Here is a 27,934-nt window from a genome sequence, read left to right as displayed (position 1 = left end):
CATATCTCCTTCTGAATTGCTTCTAATGCAGGCTGCCTGGCTGGTCCATGGAGAGGGAAGGGTCTTGCTGTGTCTGAGCACAGTACAGGTATGCCTCTGTGCTTCACAAGTGAGAGGCAGTTGCTTTGATAACAGTAGAAGACATCCATTTCATCCCTCCCAAGACAGCAACTCCATTTGCTGACTCTTTTACAGGTTTTCTTCAGCATCATACTGGCTGCTGAGAAGACTTTTAATGGGTTCTTGCTAACTGGTGGATAAAGTGCTCCCCCTCTCTCATAACTGGCTCTAAATGGTCTCATGGTTGTCTCCAGTTGCAAGTATTTGTACTGTGACTTTACCCCATTTTGGACAGTTAATATTCACCAAATCACACTGTGGCTGTAAGACACCAACTTTGCCTGTGTTTTCTGTTTTTTTTTGGTTTTGTTTTTGGTTTTTTTATTATTTTAAGTGTGAACCAGAGTGTGTCATCATATTCCCTGCCTCCAATTCTTATTTTCTCCCTTTTTTGCAACATGCTGCTTTGTTTGTAGATATTTTTTTCTTAAGCAAACATACCACATAGCACTGAATCAAAATACTTATTCAGATATCTCTGTTTTACAATCTGGTCCTTTGAACAGCATTGTTGAAGGCCAGATATTTGAGCAATTGCTTTAAGCAACATTTGGTTGTCTAAATCAGAAAGTAAAGCTAGAATTAAGCTTTGTAAAAGCAATTAGTTCTAGAAACTCAGAAGGTTCCTCAATGTGCAATGTTATAAACTGACTTTTCTTAGTCTTCTTCAAGCAAATAAAATGTAATCAGCAAATTCATCTCTGCAGAAAACAGAATTAGAATTGATCAAGTTTGTATTAGTAATTTGAGTGAGTCATAGTACTGCCTAAAGTTATGGGAAGCTCTGCTTCTGTTTCACACTAATTAAGAGAGCATCTGTCTCCGTACCTCTCTTCACAAACAAAATTTACTTTAAACAACAACTTCTTGTTCCAGAGGTGTGCATATTGTGTTTATGATACTTTTAAAATTATGAACCACAACAGATGTTTCCCAGTTCTGGGAGGGGAAGTAATAAATCCGTTATAATGAGGTAAGGAAATCAGTTATTGCAAAGGCTTAAAATAAGCTAAAATGGAAAGATTTTTTTGAGAGATCTGGCATCTCACAGAAGTTCTTCAAAGATCAGGCTGTTTTCTAATTACAATTCCACCTCTGTCTTACAAAGTCAAAACACCTGTATTGTACCAGTTTCCATTTTTCTTTTTATTTAAGAGTAAGATTTTGCTGATGCGTACATTGGAGGTTGTCCCACAGTGGAGAGACCCTGATGGGAAAATCTGCCTGTGCAGCACTCTACAAGAAGTGGCACCTGTCTGTGTATGTCTTAGCTAACTAGGATTCTGATTGTAATGTAAAGAGCAATACAAAGCTATAGGACCAGGCCTTGGTGGCTGAAATGCCAGAATTATGCATTGGTGGATCCTTGTCGGTGACATACATACTGCTCCCCAGACAGTCAGCTCAGCTTTCATGGTTTGTAGAAATTCTTTACCTTAGCTTTGTATCTGTTGCACAGAGATGCTCTAACAAATGAACACATAGAGGGATCTTCCTCTGTGAAATATTTGAGAGATCTCTTTTGAAGGCAAAGAATGGAAGTGATCAGATGATGCTGTGGAAGGATAGTCAGCAAAGTTCCTTGGTAGAATATGAACTGATCAAAGAAAAGCAAACTAAACCCACTTCCAGAGGAATAAGCATTTATTATAGCTATGATAACAGGGTGACCTACTGACTTAAATGAGCAGTGGTAAAAATACATGTTGCAGGAGTTAACTGTAGGATTTACTGAAATAATATTATAGAAATAAAATTTGAGTAGATCTTAACACTTACTAATTAGTAGCTAAATCAACCGATCTTCCATTTAGCTAAGGTTGATGTGAAGGAGAAAAAGTGAGCAAATGCACTTGGTCCAGCTTCACTGTGACGATGAAGGTAATGGAGCCAGTGCTTAGATCTGACCTAAGGGTGAGGGAATTTCCAGAGATTTGTTTAGACTCCTTACAGTATTTCTATGGTATCTTCAATTATAAAATCCTAAAGGGAATACTTGACATAGTGTCATTTCCTTTCCTCCCCACATCTTCTCTGGGAAAGGAGAGTAGATTGAAACTTAAGAGGTCAAAGGGAGTTGCCTATGAAAGGAACTTGCATACCACTGCAACTACTTTCACTGTATTCATAAACCAGCATCTGTTCTGGCAAACTGGCTAATTGTGTGTGCAAGTAGGTATTCACTAATTAGGTACTCAATTATCCATTTTGCTCAAACAATGGACATTTGCATGTATAAAATTAAAGGTTTTATGGACAGCTAACTCTTCTCCTGGTAATGAGCATTAAGCAGGGAGCATCTTAAAGATATTCATCAACATTTCAAGGCTTCAGGGAAGTCGAGGGAGCTGGAATTCTCTTATGAATAAGCACTACATAGTGTTGCCTAACAATTAAAGTATATATGTGGCAATATTAATATCAGAAAGTAGCAGAACTCAATATAAATTATAATTAGGGGAAATGACAGCTCAGCAAAAAGGAGCGATAACATCATTAGTGCCACTAGGGGCTTTGTGAAACATACTCCTCACTGTACAGCTGCAGAAAAGGGAAGGGAGTGGGGAACAACAGCTTCTGATTAGGCTGGATAGTTCTCTGGAAATTCAAACCATTGCCTATACACATCACAATAGTTTTCTGATTTTTAGAAGGGTCTAAGCACGGCTTTTCAAAGGGTTTTCAATTAGCCATCTTAAGTGCTTTTTAACACAGGACTTAAGCTTGATGCCAGAGCCTTTCTTTTACCTTCCTTCCATATTGTGTTAGTCTAGAGTGACAAACTGATAGCCCTGAAGGCTTTTAAAACTATATTCAAACCTTCAATTTAATGAGCTGTACATTGTGGAGTAGAATATAGGATTCCAGATATCTCTCTTTACATTTCTTTCTCCGTCTCACATGAGGATTTTGTCTGCTTTGTAGGAATGATGTCAGTTCTATCCACCTTCATAAAACAAATTCCTAAGGTCTGAGGCAATTATAAGAGGGGAAATAAAAAAAAAAAAAAAAAGGCAACATATAAAGTTGGAATATGTTGTTACTTTCTAGCCAATGTCATATTCATAAACTTTAAACCATAACTTTAAAATCACAGAGTTGTCCTGAGTTGGAAGGGAACCATAAGTCTAGTCACCGCATCAAAGTTAAATAAAAATTTTAACCTATTTTGTTTAGGATATACACCTGCCAATAGCACTTTTATTTTATATATATATATATAAATATATATAAATATATATATTCATATATATATATATAAAAGCATAATTTTCTGTGTACCTCAGAGCCTACAGACATGCTTCTGATTTTGTTTGTCAGTCTTGTCAGTAGGTGGTGTGTGTCCAGTGGAATGAAAATAAATGGCTGTAAATGAAATCCCAAATCCCAGCAGCTCTCAGCTGCTGAAACCATCTTCTGCTTTCATTCAATGTAGCCTTTGAACACATCTCACTTTCTTTTGGGTGGGTGATTTTCGTGTTCAGTTTGTGCAAAGTTAGAAGCCACAGAGAAAGCAATTCTTGTTCCAGGCCCCCTCCAGCCTAGGGGTCTTGTAGCCTTAGGAGTCCAGTATATTCATCCTTTAGTGTTTAAAAAGCAGCTGAGTATCCATCTCTTTAGTTCTTAAGTCTGTTTTGTTATGTTTTCATGTGGTTATGTTTGCTTTGTTTTCTTTTTAAGTTAGCTAGAAAAATCCAAGACTACAAAAATCCTTGAGCACTAGCTTTTTAAGTGTAGAGCCTTAGGCTGAAAAAATAATTAGGTTTCTCAATGAAAAGTTTAGCTCGACAATGAAATTTTTATTATTAATTAGGTAATTAAACATGTGCATGGTGTATTAGTCAATGGTATTAGGTACTTTGTTTATTTTTCTGGCTTGTAAATATGTTTTATATTAGACACGGCAGCAAAGAAACAGTATTCTCATCAAAGCTACAGGAAACTTTGCTTTCAACTTCAAGAATGAGAACTGGGCTGCCTATTCTTTATTTGGTTTTATAAATCCCTGTTTCGAAACTTTTATAATACTCAGGTTTAGAGAATGCTACTCATTTCAGCTGTAGCACTTGGGGACAGAATTTTGTGTAAGAGAGACAGATTAGTCATTCCCATCTTTTCTCTTAGGTACACCTTCCTTTCATTAGATGCTGAGACTTTATTGCCTCATTTAAAAACAGAGAAACAAAGAATTGAACTCTGATCTGAATAAAATCTGCAAAAACCCCCTACCAAATGTTTCTGTATCCAGGAAAAGAAAATTCCCTAAGGTGTCAGAAGACCCAGTCATTTGAATAGACATTCACAGTTATTTCACCCTAAGGGATTGTAGAAGATACAAACATAACTCTGCAACCATTTCAGCTGGGCAGTTTTTATTATGATTTATCTTCTTCCGGTAATGCTTATGTGATACAAGCTTAAAGAATGACATTACTCTGTGTGACAGTAAAAGGTCTTTGGAGACTACCATAACAAAATATTTTCATATTCTACATACTCTAAAAATGTGTTAAATACCCTATATCCACATTTCCAAAATAATTGTATATAGATCATTCCATACCATGCAGATTGCTGTGTCACTGGTCAAGTCACCTTAGACAACATGACATCTTTCAGGAGGTATTATGGTATTGGGAAAAAAAATAAATTAACATTTCTGTGTGTTATGTAATGTTTCAGTCTAGTAGAAAATTGTCGTTTTTTGTAAAAAAATAAAAAGAATAAAAAAAATGTACCATCACAAAAAAATTGAGGATAAAGAGCAAACAGAAAACTCACTGTGGAAAATAATTCCTGTATTTGACAGGCATGCCATGCCTTGATCCTATCCCTTGCAATGGTGATGTTTCAGTTTTTCTGAGCCAAAATCCTAGTGAGATGCAGCCTGCATTTGGCCATACCTGAGCAATCCAACCCAGAAAAGAACATAAGAAGTTTAAAATTGAAAATTATGTTGTTCATATTATAGTGCATTAAAAATTGGCCACTTCTAGTGGTCATGTTCAGTTCCTATGTGTTAGTGATAATATGATCTGGTACCTGCTTTTAGTGAATGAAAAGACCCCGCAAACCTTTACATTGCCAGACCAGATCCTTTAAATCTTTTATGTAAAACACATGCTACTTATATAGCATGTGGATAGAAATCATGCATTTGTTCTGCTTGAAAAAACTCTGTACAACTTTATGGCTAAAAATTGAAACAAACGAAAGCCGGGGAGATCTTTTTTCACCACGCTGCTTCTGATGCCAGGGCCAAAGAGCATGATCTTATTCCATCTCGCTTTGTGAGGGGGCTCCCTTGAGAGAGAAGTAGTACATTGATAGGGCTGGAATGAGTGATGTTATATTTATTCTTACTGATAGATTAGAGATTTCTTGCAGCACACTTAAAGATGCTGTTGGAGATACATTTTTAGCTCTCTACAGGCAAATCTGGGAAAGTCTCCCCAGTCTTCTTCAACCAGACTGGATTTTTACAGTTCCTGCCTTAGCTATGAAGTGAGTCCTTTGTACCTTTGATATATGGTCCTTTGTAGTACATTCAAGCCTTGTTCATTCTGCCTACATTTCAGCTCTGCTGTATGTCTTGAAATAGGATTAACTACTTGTTTCCTAAGGGATGATTAGAGTAATGAGCAATTAGTCCACAGCGGCCCAGCTTTTCACGAAAATTCCTTCCTTCTATGTATATTTTGCTTTCATTTACAGAAACTGACCTTTACATTTTTATTTGCCAGATCTCTGGAGTTTCTCTAGTTTGCAAACTATAACAAAAAAAAAAAAAAGTTTCAGTAAATTGCCCTTTGTCATTTTAATTCTAGTGTAAACATCATCACTGGCAAGAAAATACTCCTCTATTTAGTACTTAACCAATGTTAGGATGGTTCATTATCATTAATAAATGTAATATCCAACTGGGGTTTCATATAGGCATTACAAGTGTAATAACATGGTGCAATAAAGGTTCTTGTTTTCATAAATCAGCTTTTATAATGCTAAATCTGACATGCTTTTGTCTGGTATATATCGGATGTGCAGTGAATGGTAGAGTTTCAACTTTCCAGGTAAATATTTGTGAAAGAAAAGCAGGGTTTTCAGTGCAGACCATGTTCCAGGAGCATGAACCCAGGACTGGAATGTTCTCCTAAAACTCCTTGTACCTTCAGTTAAAAGCAAGGAAGAGGTGGGTTAAAACAGTGACATTAACCTGGGATGAAAAAAACTATTTTCTCCTGCCTGTGGAATATAGATGATATATATCCATTTGCAGAAACAGATTGAATTTCATATGAAATTAAGAGCATTTCTCTAACAGTTTAAAAAATTTGAATAGTAATTCAAATTCTGCAAACAATTAGGTACGTTGCCTAGAAATTTGTATACACATGAGCACTCGTATGTTTTGAAAGTAATTTCTATTAAAACACTCTACTAAGGAAAAAAAAAAAAGCTTCTGTAAGTATCCTTAGGTACATCTAGATGATCTAGAACTCTGATAACTCAGCAAGAAGAATTAATGAATGCATTGCTGCACTGTAACAATGCAGTCTTCTGCACAGGGATTTCTATACTCGATATACCCTACCCCTGTAAGACAGGGCAGACTTTGAACTGTCCTATCTCATGAGTGACAATTGACATTCCTATGGATTGACTGGAACAGCTGAATTTCATCCTGTCCTGTTCATAGGAGAGTACCCAAAACATTTTGTCATGAGCAACAGTGTAATAGTAAGAATTTCCTTCAAGATACCACCTGTTCTCATTGGCATAGCAAACGCAGAAGGACCACACATATAAATTGAAGTGGATGCTTGTGACTTTATTTCCTCTTTCAATTTATTAAAGTGTGAAATGTTTGAATGGTCCTATCAAGCCCTTTAGTCTGAATAAAATTTTCACTGCTTGTTGCACAGACTTTTTAATAGCAGAGCTTGCAGACCTTAGGCAAAATAAATTTACTTGAGAAGCTAAATGCCCATGCAGATTAAAAAATAAAAAATAAAAACTTAGCTAGATCTTGTTCTGAAAATATTTGCTTGGTTTAATTACACGTGTCATTCTCAGCTTCAAGCATCCACTTTGTGCACCCCGTTGCTGTTCTGCCCTTATGCCCGTCCTTGTTCTGGGCGATATGATTGCAGGCTCCTCCTTTTCCCCCTGTCCCTCCAAGTGCTCTTCAGTCTCTCTTCTTATCCTTACAAAGTTTTCCAGATTTCTTACTCTTGGAAGCTGGAACTATTTATTACTCCGATCTTCACAGTATTGTTGGAGTTAGTGGTAGATATAAGATATCATGATATCTCTCTTAAAACCTGATTGAAATATCAGTTCTTGCAAGACAAGTCTTTATGGCATGGCAGAAATTTTGTCAACGAGCAATTTATATTCCAGTACTTTCAAGTAGTCCATTTTTAGGGGATGCACACAGAAAATGGATTTGAGCAGGAAAAGAATGTCCATCAGCTGCTTCCATTCAAGTGTATTTTTTTTATAATCTATTTCTAGTTGATCAAATGCACTGTTAACAATTCAATTGCTGGTCTAGGAAAAGAAAATTCTTCATCAGAAGCCTTTTCAAAGATGTAAATCTGTTAGGAAAACTAGCAGATAGAAGGTCTTCCAATTTGGATGTTTCAGGTATGACACAAAGCAGTTTTGTTCCTGAGGCAAAACTACAGGTTTCCCTAAATAGATGGAAAATTAAGTATTCTTTTGTGTTTCTTAAGCTTTAGGGTGTGTGGCCAAAATACCAAGAAGGTGCCTTCAAACTGCTCTATTGCTTATTCTTGTGAGGAATTGTCTTTAAATAAAAACAAACAAACAAACAAACAGCTTTTTGACTCTTGGAATAACATTCCAAATGGAGAAAGGAAAAATACATTTATTCAATGATAATTTCTTTCTTATTTTAGAACAAGGCTAGAAGACAATGGTTCAGAAAAGAGAAGATAAGCGCTGAGTTGCATCAGCAGGGGCAGTCAAAGTCTGTCTGTGCTTCACCATCATTTTTGCTTTAAATGTTGCAGTGTAATCAGCGGTATAGTTGTGTGTGACTTCTGTGTCCACATAGTGCTAGAAAATAGATGCTTTCTACATAGATTGTGAACAAGAATGCCAATTAGGGTCTGCTTTGCTGGTGATTTCTTGGGTGGACCTCTGCACACTGAAATAGCTAATTAGTGTCATGTAAGGCATAGAATATGTAAAATAGTAAAAACTCAGTCAATTTACCACCACTTTGATGAGCTGAGGTAAAAGCTTCCTTACACCACTCCAATTTGTTAAATTGTTTAGTTCCTTGACTATGAACATGTATTTTCTCCTGCCAAGTCCCTTAGGGAACTTTTTTTTTTTCATCATTACAAGACCTCTGAAAGTATCCACAAGTTCTTAACAGATTTAAGAAGACATTTTTGCTTGTTTCTTTAAAGACTGTCTCCCAGAACACTTGAGACAATTTCTCTTTAGTTCTCATCCTTGATTTGCTCTGAAGAGCCTGAAAAAGAACCACACAAAACAAATTACAGACATACCTTTCAAGGCTGCTAGTTTTGTTTATAATGTGATGGTGACTCAGCATAATGAATATTAGCCTTCAGATATACTTGCCTGCTTGTTCCTGGTATGAAAATGGGGATTCTTCAAAACAAAAATTTCTGTATCTGTGAGATGCTTAAGGTTATATACCTTATATATATTTTTGTATAAGTTTTATATATATGTATGTATGCAGAGAGAAAGAGCACATAATTTATGTAATGGAGAATAAGTTCAAATACAAATAGTATTAATGAGAATACTGGTAAACAATTTGAAGTGTTTAAGATGAATACAATGGCTAGAAATTCTAGTTTCCTCTTTTGCTCTGACAGCAGACAAACCAGAGCTTGTGTGAACAACAGAGAAAACAGTTTCAACCTAGGCTACCTTTTTTGCCAGTTCTTCCCTTTCCCAACCTGCCTCCGAGCTGCCATCTCAAACAGCTTCAACTCGTGACCTGTCTCATCAATAACCACGTGGCTGGGCACAGACCATGTGGGTACAAAATGTGTACTACCTCTCAAATATGCCCAAGAAACCACATCTCAAGCAAACAGCATGATTGTTAGTGTAAAGACCTAACATTTAGTATTTATTTATTAATTTATTAATTTACTTTTACCTAAGGCCTGGGAAAAAACAGTCTGCTTTGTAGATGCTGCTGATACCCTCAAACTTAGTGTATGACCAACTTGTCTGGAAAATAAATCACTTTGACCTGAATCTTTGCTCTTTCTGACAGAAATAGGAACTTAGGAGAAAGCTTTTCTCTGACCATGCTGTTTTGTGTAGGTTTCATCATAAGCACCTCTTTTAGAAGAGGAATGAGCCATTTTAACTATCAATTTTTAGTCTTCTTAGAGGTGGGGAAAAAGAAAAAAAAAACAAAAACGAAACACAAATAACAGTTTTACTTTATAATAAATAATTTACACCTCATTTTTTCCCCCAGATTTTGGACCAAAGTCAGGAAAGATGATACTTTGCATATGAGACTGTTTCTGCATCAGATACTGAAACAACTTAAAGATGACTGAGGGTGCAATGTTCAGTAAATCCAAATGCTGAGAGTAAGTTAAAAAAACAAACAACAAAAACAAACAAACCACTTTTGATATTTTGTACATTGCTTTCCTCAAATCTAACAAAAATAACATGAAGTTTCCTAAAATATTTTTTAATAATGAAAATTAAACTGGTTAGTATGGCAAACATTTAGTTTACGTATCATGAAATTAACTTTTTTTTTTTTTTTGTAACTATTGTAAGCTCCACATTTTGCACTGTGGTCTTTTTTATGTGATAGAGTAGGTGCTATTATTGAATTTATAGCCCAAGTTTCTGCAAAATTCTGAATGTCTGTAGGTTGATCACATTATTGGAGGACATGCAATCAAGTTCACATTACTGAGTCATAGATATTGGTGCTAAGCTTATATTTAGACAAGCATTTGACACATCAATCAATGTGATACAATGAAAGATTGATTAAAGTGGATCATGCCATAACTCATTTTTGTTATGTGAGAAAAATAGGGGAGACTAATGAAAAAGGTCTTCTCTCCATTTGGAATATTTAGATTCCACAGAATGTCTAATGTTCTTTTAGAAGTAGTGAATAGAAGCGTCATTGATTCACTACTTTTCTCAAAGTGCAGGAAAATAAAACCTGAAAAAAATATTTTGCTGTAGTAGTTACTCCAAATAAAGATAAATCTACTCGAGATATCAGGACAAACCTACTAACTCACAACTTTGCCTGTTTATTTCAGAAAGGGCATAAAAGCGATGATTTGGGTACTCATGTAGTTTGCCTGGCTTTATTTATCCACGTCTGAAAACTATCTGTGTGAAAAGTCTTGTTTCTTTTTCAGGTTTGACATTTCTGACATCCAGGAAGGAAAAACAAATGATTTCGTTATTTAGAAAGGGAAATGTAACAGCGATTGGAAACACTCTTTCATAATATGAAGTGAATATTCATCTTCCTAAGAAACACTTCTCTTTAAGAAAATGTATGAGATTCTGTCTTTGGCTGTTTAATAATTCCAGAAGTTGAGTGATTTACGCCAGACCTGGAGAGCTCTGTGCTTGCCTGCCATCTGTCCCAGCTAATCTCTGAATTCCATCTACAAACGCGGATGACTTACAACTTCCCTGATTAATGGCATCTATCATTTTCTTCGTAGCACAGAGCAATTAATCTCGTCCTGTCCCAGGGGTCCGCTGCAGTAATAGGTTTGGGGGGAGAAAGAGCCCGCAAAAGTCCTTAAGTCCTTTTGGAAATGACACCCTTTCCGTCCTTTTTTGTTTTCTTTTTTTTTTTTTTTCTTCTCTCTCCTCTTTCCCCCTCTCCCGTCTCTCCTCCTTGTTTCACACCCCTGAGGGCGCACCAGCGCCAGGAGCTCCCTGACCCCGCTCTGGCCGTGCGCCCAGGCGCCGTGCCCCAGCTCCGTCCGTCCGCGGGGCCGCGGCCGCGCTGCCCAGCGGGTAAGCGCGGATCCGAGGGGGTGGCGGGCAGGTGCCCGCCCGGGCCGGGCCGAGAGCAGGAGGAGGAGAGTGCGGCCGCAGCTGCATTGCGGATGGAGCCGCTGGCTCTCGGGGAGGGGCGGCCGCGTGATGCCGGGGAGGCGGGCGAACGCCCGCGGAAGGCAGCGTGGGCGGTGCGGGGCACCGGGCGGGGGGGGCGCGGAGCCTCCGCCCCGCCGCAGCAGGGAGGTGCTGCCGCCGCGTCCCGACGCGGGGAGTGGAGCGGTGAGTGCGGGCAACGCGGGGTGCGCAGTGCTGCCCCGGGGCGCCCTCCCCATCTTGGGGAGCATCAGCCCCGGGTTCACCCTGCTCCGGCAGCGGCGAGGTGCGGGGGCCGCCGCAGAAGGGTGCGGGGAAGGCGCGCAGCAGCTCCGCGGCGCTGGGGAGTTACGGGGACTGCGGTGGGTGGCCTTGGAGCCGGGCTCTCACCTGCACTGTGCGCTTCGTCCTCTTTTCGGTTCAGTTAAACTGGGACCTTGCCCATGGTGCCAGGCAGAAGTGTGGGTGTCCGGGCAGCCCCGGCTCATTCTGGGAGTCGATGCGGACTGTTATTGCCATGGAGTTGTAGAGGCGGTCGGGCATCCGGCTGGAAAAACTGCTGGGGATTTTTGTAGCTGTTGCGCAGAGTTTAACAATCTTAGAAGCGGCTGCTTAGCTGTGGTTATGCTCTTGGGGGGAGCAAAGCAAAACGGCGTGACGTGAAGCCGTGACTATAAAAAGAAAAGAATACGCTGGGCACAGGGAAGCCTCCAAGGGAGGGTTTACCAGGCTTTCCTCGACCGAGCCGTTGGTTCAGGAGTGAAACTGTCAGTGTACATTGTGAAAGCAAATCATTGCTGTTTCTGAAAGATACTAGACAAAAAAAAAATCTAACTTGTCAGATAAGTTTGTGTGTGTTACAGGAGTTGCATTGTAGTTGCTCCCTTTATATACTAGTAAAAATACAACTCTGTACCTGAAATGGTTCAGTGCGGTTCCTTGCACAGTTATAGGGCATTTTGTAACAGGGCTGGTGAAGCTGATGCTGCAAAAGGGGTAAAGAAGCATTTGAAAAGAGAGCAGAGGTGATGGGAACGGGCTCACATCCCATTCCTTGGGAGCACTCTTAAACAACCAAAAGGAAAGAAAAAGGTATAATTAAAAAAATAATAGTAAATGCTGTTGGCATAAATTCGAGTTGATGCTGTTTTAATAAGTGATATCTATATCTGTGGTGTTATGGAAAAAATAGTTCTGGGTTATGGATGCAATTCTGTGTGTAGTATGCACTATTTAATGTGTAATACTGAGATTGTGATGCCTTATTCAAAATTAAAATTCTGATGTGGCTACATTTAGCTATTTATAAATCAGCAGTCAGTTTGATGGAGCTACACTGAAGAAAGTTGTTTTAACAGACTCTTGTACTTCATGAAAAATGTTCACCTTTTAAAAACTAATCAGGTCATCCTTTAGTTTTAATGTTTGTAGGGTAACATTAAAATTATTTGCCACACATGTATAGGTCACAGGACCTATCCTGTCCTTTCCTAACATGAATTTTTTTTTTTTTCCGAAGATGCCATTGAGAAAGCCTTTGTTTCTCAGAGGTCTCTTGGAGGGCATCTGGAAGACAGTGGAGAACAAATGTTATCAAAGTTGCTTGAGAACAGCATGCTGTGCTTTGAGAGCAGGTGATGGTTTAGGTACACTTTGTCCATGACGTCTTACTGTTTAGGCCATACTATTTTGGAACAGCTTGGTTTCTAGTAAGGCTATTGGTATAATATTAGACAATAATCTAAGACCTTTTTTAAAAATCAAGACCAGATGATTTTGATTTTGTTAGACCTGTTCTGACTTGAGATTCAGCAGGACTGCAGAGGTGTTTCTTTTTCTTACCTGAAGTTATTAGAAACTTCATTGATTTTATGACACTGCTGTGGAGTAATGCAAGTTTTCTGGTGAGATGGCATTTGCTCTGCTTTTCCCAAATTTTTTATGTTTGTTTTATGATTTAGGCTTTATATAGTTGATGACTTGCCTTTGTAAACTAAGGAATTTAGGACATCTTTAGCAACTATCACTTTTTTCTTGGTGTTTTATAGTTTGTTTTATGGGGCAGTACAACATGCCAGAAATTCCAACTGTGGTTAGGCACTTAGATCCACATTTATCTTCCCACATTGTGTGTTTTATGACAAGAGGGAGTAGTGGGAAGCAGACAAAGTGACAATATTCTGACATAGTAATTCTATAGGCTATCTGTCATGTCAATGTACCATATATTATGGCAGTGGTATGTAGTGTATTTGTCACAGCTGGCCATAAGAGAAAGGGAATGGAACTAGGATTGCCTCAGGCCCTCCTTCAAATCCACATGAGAACAACAAAGTTTTTATTTGGATCTTATTGAAATGTTCCTATGGTCAGAGGAGAAAAGGATAATTTTAATGGTTAGTTTGTACTTGATACTAAAAGTCTTACTGAATTAATCAACTGAAGTAGCCAAATCCCATGTTTTCCATTTCTAGTAGTTCCTTTGGTAACTATTTGGTCAACGTGAGTGGGGTGAATTGCCTCATCACTTACCTCTCCCTGACTGCTTAAATTCTAAAGGTGCAAACCATTGCTTTATCACACTTAGTCAGTAGTTAATCAATGTATCCAAAATATATTCAGAACATAATCAGGAAGAGAAAGCATATTAGTTTTAGTCTTAGTAGCTGCAAAACTTTATTAAAGTAATTCTTATCCATAGCATAGCCCACCTTCTTCAGCTCCTTTTCATTAGAGTCAAAAGACAATGTGTAGATAATATAAGGAATACCTAGGATTTGTTTCTTTAATATAAAAAAAAAATTCTTGCTTCTTCATTTATTTTCTCATGTGCTCGTGACTTTTACCTAACAAGTTTTGAAACCAGGATTAAATGTGTGGTCAAGATGCAGGAAAAGATGAGCCAGAATGCTAATACACACATACATCACAGGTTTCCGTCTGCTATTCTGGATTGTTCTGATGTAAAAGTTACTCTTCCACAAGTAGAACTCTTCATGAGCTAAATACATTCAGTATCTTCTTTGAGCTATTAGTTTCCTTTATCATAAGCACAGAGTGCCTGTCAGAACTGTGCCTGTCCTCAAACTACCATGTGCAAGGAAGGTACCAAAATAATACACACGTGGTTCTCAAATTTATTTCCACTTGCAGACCACTAACAATTTTCCAGTGGAATCAAGTTTCCATTTTAATGTGCTGTCAGGAGGCCTGTTTTCCTTAATTATGTATATTAGACCTCTTGCAAGTAATTTGGTTATTACAGGTTGAAAACTGCTCTTGGGAAATTTGAGAATCCACTTTAACGTTCAGATGGTTGACTGATGGTGTGTGGATGTATAACAACTTCCTTGAAATTTATCAATGAAAACCAAATCTCTCTACCATTGTCCTTTTCTTCTCTGTTGTATATTTGGCAAAAATGTTGATATCACAAGTTAATGAAACTGAAACCTTGGCATGACGTTGTAAGAATTAAATAGTCCTCATATTAATGTATGAGTGTATAACATACAAAAGATTTATTCTGTGATAGAAACTTACGGGAGGAAATAAAGGAAATATTCACCTGGACTACCAATGTAATGTAGCAATGGAAAAAGCAAAATCTAACTGTATGATGCCTGAGTAGAGAGGGTTCTGAAAGATCTAATAAAAATATAGTGTCATCTCACAATAACTTATGATGAGATGAAATGTTCTGATCACTCATCTTCAAGAAGAAATAACTGAAATTGGGCCAGTTGTTGAGAAGATCTAACAGGATTGTCTGCATATGCAGTGAGCCTGCCTTGTCGGAGAGAGATAAGGGAGAGATAAGGGTTTGTGAAATGAAAACTATGCAGGATATGGACTCCATCTGCAGTTTCAGGAGGGGATCGACAGAAGGGAAGCAGAACCTTGTGATGAAGAACACTGCTGGTATGAGAACAACTGGCTATCCACTACCCTGATAAAATCTTGCAGAAATGTGGAGAACATTCCCCTGTTAGAGCACATGGGCACTGGAACACCCAGTGGCAGCAGAGAGGAAATACTGAAGAAAGTTTAAAATGGAGATTGTCTATTTTCCAGAATGAATTATGTGCTTAGCAGTGCTATGGGCCCAGGGAAATGGTTGCATTTCACTTCTGTCAAAGCTTTAAGTGTCCTGTCATGCAATATGCCAATCCAATTCCCCTTCAGTCTGTTTAAAATGCAGCTTCAGAAACCCTTCTTTCTTTCTTGATGCTTGCCAATGTTTAACCCCTCTCAAGTGACTTCTTCTCTTCTGCGTCAGGTTTAAGCTGCTTGTCTGTGCCTTAGTAGGCTAAAGCCGCATTGTGTGCAGCCAGCTTCTCTATTCTTGTCCCTTTTGCCTTTCCCTCAGCAGTGCTCCAGGCTGCCTAAAGTGGGAGATTAATCTCTCCTGCTCTCTCATTCCTCAGTCTGTGCTTAGGACTGGCTCCTCCTCTGTGTGGCCTGACACACTCTTATAAATTACCCCTAAAAACACATAATACTCAAACTGGTTTACAATCATAGCCCTTTCATAAAAGGAATATGAAAAAGTGGGCAATGTAGATGTTTTTAGACATTTAGACATTTTCACGCTAAAATATCAAAGGCAGCAAGGCAAGTGTCTGCATAGTTTGTGGAGCTGAAACTCTGTTAACAACGACAGATAATTTTAAAATAAAAGTAAAGACAAGTTTAGAAGAGCTTTAGTCTGGGGAATCTTCTTTTTTTTCTCTCTCTTTTTGTGTTGTGCATAAGAAAATGTCTTTTTGCTTTTGTGTGGCATACCAGCATCTTCAGTGGAAATACTCATGTTTCAGATAATAGAAAAGGCTGCTATTTAGCTATCAGTTCTTCCTTAGAGATGTCTTTTGGATTAATCCATTAGTGACCATCATAGGTGATGTGCTCTATTCTTTCTGGTTAAAGTCAGCATGATGAAGTTTGGGAAATACCACTCTGTCGCTTGATGGGTACTTAGGCAACCAATATACTTTGGGACTACTTGTTTATCTGTTTGCGTAGAAATGAGTTTACGTCTAATACAATATTATTTAGTAGAAAGATAGTTTACATGGGTAATTTTAAATATCATAGATTCCAAATGGAGTGGGATAAGTGATACTACCCCCCAGTCAACACTTAAGAAGGTCAGTGGTGGCTGGAGTGTTACACAAGTGGAAAGCCAAAAGGCATCATGGATTTGCTTTTGAAGCATGTATGTCTTCACTCTGGCCAGCGTGGAAGGAGCTGTGAGAGACTTGTTTAAGCCAATGTTAGCAAACTTGGATGATATTTTGGAAATATTATGTCTATGAAATGATTTGCCTCCTCTCTGGCTTTTTATGTCCTCAGTCTTGATTGCTATCCACTTTCTTGGTTTTCTTTTTTGTTTATTTATTTATTTTTTTAAGTAGCTTTTCCTCCTGTTTTGTTACCAATTTAATGACTTTCTTCTGCCTGCTCCTGTGTCTTTTAGTATCTGCATCCCCAGAGCAAAGGCAGTAGAAAGTTTGAAGTTGAGTTTTTAAGCAAATGCTGTTGATGTGTCAAACTTGTAAGTATATAATGTCTACTAGTATTGTATTTAAGTATCTGTAAGTAACTTACCAAAAAAAAAAAAAAAAGAAGGATGTTATGAATGATATATTTTTAAATTATGTTAAGACTTCTGGACAGAAATTTCATGGAGTGTTTAGTATTACTTCACTTAATAAAATTCCAGCTAGGCTGTCAAATCATTCAGCTTAGGATAAATAGCCTGAGAGAAAGAATAAATACGTGATTACTGCCTCAAATAATTTGCAAGATGGGGTCTTTGTTATATAAAGAGGAAGTTGTGTTATCTATCTGAAATGCAAATAAATCTGTTGGAATCTATAATGACACAGGGAGTCAAAATTACATTTTGTAACAAGAACAAACCAGTCATTAAATGATCTTACTAATTTTAATTTTAAAATTATGAATTATATAATGTTTATTGATTTTTATTTTCTTTGTGTTTTTGCTAAGCTCAAGAATTGTTTTTGTTTGCTTGTTTGAGGAATGTGAATAAAAGTGATGAGCAGCCTAGTCCAGATCAGTCAGTATCAATTTTGCCAGAATGTTATAACCTACTTTAATGCATGTGTAGCTTTTATAGTCCTATTTTGAAGTCCTATTTTGTAGCCAATACATATAAAAAAAAAGCTAATAAAAAAAATCTATGTTTTTCAAAAAAGAGCTTTACATAAATATACTTCTGGATCCTGTGATTCTTGTTTTTAAAATGTGACAAAGCTTCTACCTTTTTTTTTTTTTTTCAGGGAGACTTAAAATCTAAACAGAGTATTTTGGGTTCTCCCAGGTCTTTAAGAGTTCTTTTCTGTCACTAAAGGTGAGATGTGTTCTCCCATTGACTTTAATATGTGTAAGATTGGATTCTAATAGTCCAGTAACTATATAATATGGTGCTGTTCCTCCAATTAGATACATTAAAAAAAGATTAATCTTAAAATAATAAAGGACAGGTCAAGACATTTTAAGAAATCCACTGCAGTGAATTATCAGTTGCATGTGAATCTCACTATGGATGATTGATAGAAATTCCAGATAGAAACAGTTGTAACAATACACCTTTTGTGGTCTCTGAAATTAATTTAATAAATGTTTTGGAGATTGACTAATATACATATACTGACCTTTTTGTTTAGGTCAATGTAAAGTCTAATATATCTTGGAGATTAGTATTGATCAGAGTAAAGCCAAAATCAATTTTGGATTTTGAGGGTCGTTACACTTGGAAACTGTATGCAATATGGAAGATACTGCAAATGTGAGGTTGTGGAAGACCTTTACAGTGATTATGGAAAAATAATCTTTTACTTAGTTGTAGTGTCTGAAAAATGGACAATCTGGTAAAACATTAGTTATTTAAATAAGTTAAACTCCTTACATCTTTCCTTAATTGGATGGATGATATCGGTCAGTGTTAAGTTCCTTCTTGCTTCAGTGGTAGAGGGATTTTGTCCTCCCTGTTTGAAGTCATGAGCTGGTGCTCAGGAAAAGACTAACCTATGTTTATTTAGAAATATTTTTTTTTCAGTGGTAAATTGTTTTCTGTCTGATTCCATGTCAAGGTTTTGATTGCGGGGTGACAATAAAAGCGTGGCAGATGTATTGTTAGCCCCCTCTCCCCCCAGCTTCTCCCTGTAGCCCCTCCCTCTTCCCCCTTCCCACTAAGGACAGGCGATTGGGAGGGAAAGAAGGACAGAGAGAAGAGAGTTGGAAAAATTAAAAATGTTTTACTAATGCAACTAATAAAAATAGATAAAATAATACAAAATACACAAGACCAATCTTGAAAGTCCCAGCAACTGGAGGGCTAGCACCCAAAGTCCTGGACTGGACTCTGCAGCCAACCGGGGCTGGATCCAGTCTGTCACTAGGCCTCAGTTCACAGGGACGACTCGCAAGGTCCTCTCCTAATGTCAGCCATAAGGAAAAAGGCACGAGATCCTCGTGATGTCCCACTTTTATATGAAGTCTTCAAGTGAATGGGATGGAATACTTCAGTTGATCAGTTTTTTGGTCACCTGTTTCTCGTTGTCCCTCTTGCGAGATGTGCATCCATTCTCATCCATCCTTATCAATGTCCTTGCATACCATTGCTATGTCTACCAAAACATGTATCTGTCCTTCCAGGAAAATGCAGCTAATATGAAGGCTTTAGCTGACAGGCAAATTCACTAAAAGAGAAACTTGTTTTTAACAAAACCAGGACACTCCATTAGAAGTTTTGGTCAAATTCAGTCTGTGCAGTTGGAGAAGTATGTGTGTAGTGAAGTGAAAGAGGTAAATTTCAATACAGTGTACCCTTCGAATATTGCATAGCAAGCATAATTGATTTCACTGAAGGTGAATTAATGCTGCTTGCTAAATAAGAAATGGACATTTCTAAATAAGAAAACAGGGCATTTTATTTTTTAAATAGATTTTTATTTTGTTTTGTCTGATATAAAGTCTCTGGCCTGGGTACCTCATTTACAAATAATCTGATGGAAATTTTGAAGACCTTGGCAGAGAGTTTTCAACAGAAGTAAATATTTCTGAAAATCTGACTTGCCTGATATGTCTATTCTGTATGAAGTGAAATAGTGCAAACAGTGTTTTATCCAAGATTCTTCTGTAAAAGATATCTTTCTTTTCCTCATATTTTCAGAACCTATTAAAATAGATGAAGGTTATTCTACTAATTTTTTGCACAAGTGTCTTTTTTCTACTATAACTTTTTCTGTAGAGTGTACTGGATGGTGTTCTTCACAATTAATTAGTATAATTCCATTGATGTCTGTGATTATACTTTGGCCTGTCATCTAGCCTGATATATTTAAGTCTTAAAAACTGAAGTTAAACTGGTAGATTATGCATTTATATTTATGAATGGATACATATTTATAATTTTCATGATGTGTTTGAATGCAAATAGAAGTTTATACATGCACATGTATATCAGATTCAGGCACCCTGTAGCATTGTCCTTGATAATGAAAGCCTTATATAAATGCACGCTATTGATATTAGCAGTGATCTTCAAAGCTGCTTCATTTAAAGATATTTAACTATTAATAATGAGCTACATCCCGGATATGGCGTTAGTTCATATTCTGAGAGATCAAAGTGCCAAGATGATAGATAGCCGTTCTCAGGCTATGAAAGTCCTTTTACCTGAGCAGCTCTTCTTATCAGTGGTCTTCTTCTCAGTGTCTCATAACAGTTATCTCCAGAGAAGATCTGCAGTGTGTATATTAAGAAATTCACCTCATTTGTACCTGAAATAATGCTTTGAAATGTATTAGCAGGAATTTGTAGAGAAAGCATTAATATATGCCCCCTTTTGCTGTACTGAAAGTAATACAATTGCTTTCAGTTTAAGGCAGGCTCAGCCAAAAAAAAAACAACGGATAATGTTTTTCAGAATAAAATTTTGTAAAAATCAGAATGAACATACTTTTAAAAATGCCTCAGAAAAGTGACTTTTCATGTAGAAATATTTTTTTTTTCTTACTAAAATATTTTGGATGAAATTGGCAAGAAGGTTATTTTCCAAATGACATCTCCACGTGGGATAGTATTTAGGTCAGTTTTACTAATTAGAAGAAGCTTGTCCACAGTTGTGTCCTAATGCTTCCTGTTCCTCTGTTTTGAATGCTCACAAAAGAAGAGACTAACATTGAGTTAAAGAGCTGTCATTCTTCAGATTCCCAAAAGAAGGAAGCGGTGTATTAAAAATATAATAGTAATGTTATATTTTATATTTTCTCATTTCTTCTTTCTTCAATTATGCTAATACATGGTTGTCAGGAAAAGTAATGATTTTTCCATTGTGCTCAACCTTTATATTAAGGCTTACTTACTCCAGGAATTATTAAATAAACCACAGAGACAACTAATCTACCTTGAACTAAGTAATCATCCTCAAGATGCATATGAGTTCTTCACAGCAATTTGTTCTTCAGAGTGTGGAATTCAAATACTAATATATTTCATTTGCGAGATCTTTAATGCAGAAAAAAATGTATTATGAAAAGCGATGCAGCCACCTAATTCATTTATTTGTTTAGTTTGGAAGGGCCCACTCAAAATGGGTCAGACTTGCACTGTGCAGGCTGACTTTGAGAAAGTTTGGAGATGAAACTTGACCTATATTTTTGAACTGGGACTTCAGAAACTGGGCTGAAGGAAAAAGAAAGCTTTATAAACTTATTTCTAGACATCGAAATGCTGATGTTTGGACACTGACTTAATCCTATTCTAGCAATTCATATATTAAATGTGCATCTGAGTTAGGGTCTGTTTTATTCCTCCATCAGAGAGTCTTAGTCACTAAGTGAAGTTAATTATATCTGTTTTAGAGAAGGTTCAAATTGCATTTAGTCAGGCACATGTCTAAAAAGATGATATTGAGTGTCTGAAAAGCAGTTCCTTATACTTTTTAATGCTTTGTTGCTTTTCACTAATGGAATTGAGTGCTTTTGAAGTAAAATACTATTTTGCTTTTAAAAACCTGAAGATTATTATAGCACTGATAGATTGTTGCAAAGTGATGCTGCTTTGATTGATATTGCAAGTCTCTGATAGTATTTTGCTTGAACTCTGCCTCCAACTGTGTTAATATGCTAGTTACTCAGAAAACAGAACACAATCCAGATCTTCTGCCTCTTATGATATTAACTATTTGTCATAGAATATTCAAATTATCCGACTTTGAGTCTGAAAAATTTACAGAAATTTCAGACTCTTCTTCCTTAGAACGAAAAATGTGAATAATATTAGTAAAAGCATGACATTGGAGATGCCTGTTAGTGACATGCCTTGGTGTGTTGTTTTTTCAAACTACCATCATAACTCTACTTTTCCAAAGGTAACTGCCAGAATACAAAAAAAAGTTTGTGAAAGAAGAGCTGCTTGCCCTTGATCACTGCAGGTTTTGTTTTGCTGATGTCTTATCTCTGAATTTCTACAGCCCTTTCACAATCCTCTAGTAAGTCCCAACAGCTCTTATTTTGCTAAGCTGTCTGTATAAAGGATTGCCTATCTTCTGTTTTTCCCATATGTGAGAACCTGCAGCAATCAAAAAGGAGACTGGTACTTGGGATTTTTGGCACTGACCTAGTATTTTGTTGTAATTCACTATTATACATGCTGATCTAGTCAGGCTTAACAAATTTCCTGTAAGCCTGTATGAGGTTCACTTTAAAAATGAGGGAAGTGGGTGTATAAAACATCCAGGGCACAAAAAATTATGTCAAGATCTGATCAACTGATACCAAAGACAATGCAAAGACTTTCATTAGATGGAGTCCTCCTAGACTGCTTTTATGTATTCTTTAGGCTATTTCTAATGCTTTAAATCACAGTGCTTTCCAGGCAAACCTCTTCTAAGTAACTGTGATTTTTGGCTTGTAGCACAAGTAGTTTTGTGTTACAAAAGTATAGTGGTTTTCAGATACAGTTTTGCCTGCCCCATGAAAGTTCTTAGGAACACTTGGGATTATCACTTTCTTCTTCTGATTTTGGAAAGAAGCCAGTCAAGATATGTAGCGAGTGTCTTAGCTATTTGTCATGGTAGTAGCAGTTTTCATGACCCAGTTACTTAGCTTGCAAAATCATTAGATGCAAACTTATTTGGGGAAAAGAGCAAGTATTTTACACAGTTCTGCTACAATCAACTTTCTACTTTGAATTTTTTGTATCAGAGAAGTTTGACTCATGGGAAGCAGTGGCATTTCATGCCTTCCATCAAAGTGCTGTGGTTCTTTGTGTATGCTCAGGGCGTAACTTGTCATAAAAGTGCTCCAGATAAAACAAAGGCCCTTTTCTGTTACTTTTTGTCTCACTTGCTAAATAAAAAGTAAAGACAATGAAGACTAACGAGGCTTACTGTAATCATGTTAAAATCAAGCTATTCAGCTGAAGTAATATTTTGCTTAACTTCTTACTTTTAAGTTCTGTATAATCTTGTGGTTAGCCCCATAAGCAGTTTCCTAATGTAATGTTATTATGTGGACTGAAGCACAGCTGAAGACTGGTGGGCAACTGCCATTCAGTGCATGTGGTGTAGGAAGAACAGCTTTGGATAAAATTGCTTTGTCAAGCATTTTAAAAATTAGCTTTTGTCATTTTTGTTTGTTTGTTTCTCATGAACAAAGGAGACCTTTTCTCTCAGAAGTGTAAGTATGCTAATGAGTAGAAAATTCCTTCATGTACTCTAAAAGAGGGTTACAACACCAAGAAGAACTAGAACTGAGATTCTGATTTCAGGCTTCATCAGCCAAAAGACACTGTTTAGAACAAATTCTGCCTGAGGTCACAGCTAAAACACTTATTTAACTAGTCTTTTTATAAAACTTTATAGACTTCCAAAATAAATTAACAGTTCAAAAAGACATCTGTTAGTAAATAATTTAAATAACCATTTTTAAGCTAATAGTCATTTGTTACCTATGTAATATTTCTGAAGAGCAATTCTTCAATGGAAAATAATGTGTGGCAAGACTACAATAAGAAAATAAGTTAACCATTTTCAATATGTGAAACACATTCTTCTACTTCCCTGTTGCCATTATTTCTCTTAACTAAGTGTATAACCTTAAATGCTTTGAATATTTAAGATTGGGCATGGACACAAGCTTGGACACATAAGGATGTAGATAGCAGAATGGACTAGGCTGCCATTTAGGGTATACAAACAGGTGCAGTGTGACCAGTTCCTAATAAGTAATCGTTTGGGTACTGATTTAAGTTAAGTATTTTGTTTGATATTTTCATTAAAGTTAGAAAACTTTCCTCCTTCAAGCCATTTAGGAAATAAAGAAGTTAATCTCATATTTTAAGAGGAGCTCAGCTGTGAACCTTGGGTAGTGTTGATACTTCTGCAGGGATTCATGTGATGACACTTGGAGACATCAGGGTTTCTTCGGTGTGTACAGACCTTTTGCGTTTTCTAGTGGCATGACTTAGGCTTAACTAGATATATATTCCCCTATCTGCTATAGAAATCTTTATGGGCCATTATGGTTTTATTTTTCTGTTTGCAATGTCTTATTCACCAGAAATGTCATTCTGAGTCAATGGAAACAAAACCTTAAGTAGTGTCATCTTAGGCATAGCTAAGTCCTGAATTTAAGTACAAATGCAGTTAATGGCATTGTTGAATTCAGTATACTGTATATATTAAAATATGAAAAAAATAATATAACACCAGTCATAACATGGGGAAACTTTCTTTTAACTTTGAAAATTGTTTTAGTAACTTCTAAATAGCTTACTGGACACACTTCTTTCAGTTCTTGATACATCACAAAGAAAGTTCCTTCAGTTCTTGATACCTTGGAAAAAATACATATTTTTTTGTCAATATAAAGGAGATTTTAATATGTTTGCTATTTACTGCTGTTCGTTGGTTAGATTATTAGCATATATAAAGATGTTAACTTAATACATATTATACTAAAGTTACCAAAGTGCAAAATGTAAATATTTTTGCACTTAGAAATGTTGACAAATAGAAAGGCAATTATAAGACTGTCTCTATTGGATCAGAGTAAAGTTGAAAATTTTCAACCATAGCAAATAATTGATTCTTAAGAAAGGGTGTAAGAAATGGAGGTAGTGTAAAGTGATCTTTGGCTTGGAGGAGACTGCCAGCTTCTGCTGGTCAGCAGTTTGGTGTACTCCAAGTCTAGATCTCTGCGTGAACATCATAGTTAACAATATATACTTTACTACCTTCTAAAATCCTCCTTTGTACTATTTGACCTTCAGAGTACATTGTGACAATGAATTCCACAAAACTGTTAAGCATTCCTTCATTATAAGGGTGATGAGGCACTGGAACAGTCTGATGAGAGAAGTTATGGATGCCTCATCCCTGGAAGTGATCGAGGTCAGGTTGAATGGGGCTTTGAGCAACCTGGTCTAGTGGAAGGTGTCCCCGCCTATCACAGGGGAGTTGGAACTAGATGATCTTTAAGGTGCGTTCTGGCTCAAACCATTCTATGATTTGTGATCTGTAAAACAACTCTTCCTTGTATTTGAAAATTGCCAATAGCTTTATTAAATGGCCTCTAGTTGTGAGCCTAATTTTCTCTTTCATACCCTTTGATTTTATAGACCTCCGTTCTAGACACTCTGGATGCATCTTTCTTCCATGATGAAAAATACTTTTCTTGTAGAAGTCATTGTATAATCTCTGACCATCTATGTTGCTATGTCCTTTCTGTTTCTTCTGTATCTCTTTGTGATGGAGTAATGAGAACAGCAATCGGAATTTGAGCTACCAGGCAGCTATATGTTTTTATAAAGTCACATTACGATGAGTCTTGTTTTGCTGTTTAAATTTTTCCAGTTAAGCCTCCTACCTCTCTGTCCCATTGCCAAAAATAGCAGACTTTCATCTGCTGCTAGACATCAAGGTGGCGTTTTCAGACAGCTGTTCTTGATGACTCTAAAATGTCATCTGTATAAGCTGGTGTAGAGCCCATGTGATTGGGGTTGTGTGTGTGCATTTTTTTAATGCATTACATTTAATGCATTACATTTAATGTGTTACTTTACACTTCTAGGCAGTGAATTTCACCTGTAATTCAACTTGCCACGCTTCTTGGTGTTGTGAGACTGTTTTGCAGCTTTGACCATTCCAAATTGACCATTCCATGTGTTTTCTCTTCGCTGTCACTTTATGAATAGTTACCTTTTCATTGTTTATAAGTAAAAGTCTGTATATGAATCTATCTATTACAGATAGATTATATATTTTATATATTATATATCCATATTGTATATTTATACCTATATATTTAATGAATGCATATAGTTCCTTTACAGATATAAGCTATCCTCTCATTCCTATATAATTTGTATCTTCTATTATTTTCTTTCTGCCGCTGTTACACATATGCAATAGTCTGTTTATGTTACATGAATAAAATACCATTGTACACATGTGTGTGTATCTGCACATATATATGAATACACATACTCCCATTTTTGGTTTTAACATCAATATAAAAGCACAGACTTATTTAATCTTAGCCTGATTACTAGTTTTCATATATGCCATTTAATCTTTACACTGCCAGTTTTGTAAAATTGTCAGAGACTTTCTGATCTAATTTTTTAGTCATTCTTCCTCCTTTTAAAATCAAATCAGTGTTGTATGAGAGTTCATTCTGGTGTCACCAAATCTGACATTTACACCAAGGTGCATCAAAAGTAGTTTTTAAAAGTCCTACATACACATGAACAAAATCTTCAGTGCAACTTCACCAGGAGACAGGGATATTTTGGGCCCTGGAATGTATTTATTTTTATAAAGTTTAAACCTTGTAAGTCTCTGGCACTGTGGTTTTAACCTCTACTTCGGTGGGGTGGAGCATTTGCCATCTATGAACAGTTCACCATAATTTTGCAAGTTTTTGGAAATACTTGTCTGTTAGAGAGGTTGCACAACTGGAAAATGTAATTGAAACTTGGTCTGCATAACTCATTAAAATTCATGGTTTCTCCATTGCACCTGGCTTTTGTTGCTCTCTCTGCAATTGCTGTTATATGTTGAGAAGGTTTATTCACAGAAATACCAAATGTGCTTGTATTTTCTTGAAGCAGATCCTTGTGGTACAAGAAATGCACACAGAGAAGCAGTGTGTGCATTCACCATGGGTGCAAACACTGCTATCAAATTGTTTTCATAAGCAGGTAGGTTTGGTGAAGGCACAGGTATGTTCTGTGGGATGCTGTTAGTAACCTTCATGGATCCTCAGCTGAGGGCAGAGGGAAGTTTCTCTGTCCTGTGTGCCCTGGTTTTAAATAGCAAAGCAGCAGGGACTTGCTGGCAACAGAATGTTGCTCATGGGCTTGCAGCAGAGGTGAAGATTAGACCAAGGTCAAAATTGTTCATATGCTATGACGTGTTTTGATTTTAAGTATTTTGTTTGAGAGAGCTGGTTGTCTGTATGCAATACTAATACTGCTTTATGTCATATGTAGAGCCTTTCAGATACTCAAAGGGCTGTGCTGGTGTTTTCTATGGTTGTTCCTCGGTAGTTGTGTGTTTGGATGTCCTTCCACACTATGAATTTATAAGCATATATGAAATACGGCTCTCAGTTTGTGCTGGGTAGGGACATTCTTGTTTGTTGTTTTCCTCACAGTCAAATGCAACAAAGAGCCTCTGTTGACTGAGTAAGCTTCAGTAAAGAGTTCAACTGCATCTGAACAACAGTATTAAGGAATATTGGACTCTCCAAAGAAACCAGAAAGGATTGAACCAATTTTTTTCCAACTGAGAGGCTATGTTAGCAGAATAAATGAAATGGAAGGAGAACAATGACCTCCTTATTTAAGTAAGCTCAAAGAGGTTTTAAAATGCGTTTGAAATCTGGATGTCACTTTTCTTTTATAATGTAATTAGATCTGAAGAGATATACATGAAATTGAACTAATGTCACCCAGTCAGACCTGCACTGCAGTGCTTCTATCAGGAAAGACAAAAGTAGTGTTTGGGTGGACTGATGGGCTTATATTTTTGTTTTGTTTTTGTTTGTTTTTGGTTTTCTTTGTTTGTTTTGGGTTTTTTGTTAGGAAATGAGTCATAGAATCATAGAATAGTTTGAGTTGGAAAGGACTTTCAAAGTCATCTAGTCTACCCCCCCTGCAATGAGCAGGGACATCTTTAACTAGATCAGTTTGCTCAGACCCCTGTCCAGCCGGGCCTTGAATGTTTCAGGAATGGGGCATCATCTGCCCCTCTGGGCAATCCGTGTCAATGTTTTACTACCCTCATTGTAAAAAATTTCTTCCTCAAGTCTAGCCTAAATCTCCTCTCTTTTAGTTTAAAACCGTTACCCCTTGTTGTGTGTTAACTGGCCCTGCTAAAATGTCTGTCCCCATCTTTCTTATAGGCCTGTTTTTAGTTGGATATTTAAGGCTCCTTAAGTATACAGTATTTATTTGCTGTGACTTCCTGTGAGATGTTGATTATAATTAGTGTTGAACTAGGCTACATCTGCATTTCATTTTAAAAAGAATGAATTGGAAAGCATTGCTTAGGCTTGTTAGGCAATTGTGCTTTGTTTTCATACTGAGAAAAGTTCCTTCTTGTTAGGAGAAGAACGAACTGTTTGCATGTTTCCTGAAGTGGTCCCATTTACTGCAT

The 27,934-nt window shown here is 36.9% G+C and overlaps 1 protein-coding gene and 1 long non-coding RNA gene across 5 annotated transcripts in view; one reads left to right on the top strand and one right to left on the bottom strand.

The window, feature by feature from the left end:
* Positions 1-4,476: 4,476 nt before the first annotated feature.
* LOC110366046 (uncharacterized) lies at positions 4,477-11,960 on the bottom strand. Its single transcript, XR_002426050.2, has 2 exons — positions 11,629-11,960; positions 4,477-8,626 (listed from the first exon to the last, which is right to left on the bottom strand). It is a non-coding gene; the product is annotated as an uncharacterized LOC110366046 (long non-coding RNA).
* The window catches only part of THSD7A (thrombospondin type 1 domain containing 7A), a 282,459-nt gene continuing 265,800 nt past the window's right edge, over positions 11,276-27,934 (top strand). For 3 of the 4 annotated variants that reach the window (XM_065051176.1, XM_065051177.1, XM_065051174.1), the window contains exon 1: positions 11,276-11,424. The gene's annotated coding sequence lies outside the window, so the exon portion shown is untranslated. The remainder of the gene's footprint in view (positions 11,425-27,934) is intronic. The other variant, XM_065051175.1, reaches the window with a different exon arrangement.

Source organism: Columba livia, chromosome 2 (genome assembly GCF_036013475.1).
Source record: "Columba livia isolate bColLiv1 breed racing homer chromosome 2, bColLiv1.pat.W.v2, whole genome shotgun sequence".
In the NCBI taxonomy this organism is placed as follows: Eukaryota; Metazoa; Chordata; class Aves; order Columbiformes; family Columbidae; genus Columba; species Columba livia.
The sequence above is the reverse complement of the archived record's forward strand: the minus strand, read 5'-3'. Positions and strand labels throughout refer to the sequence as shown.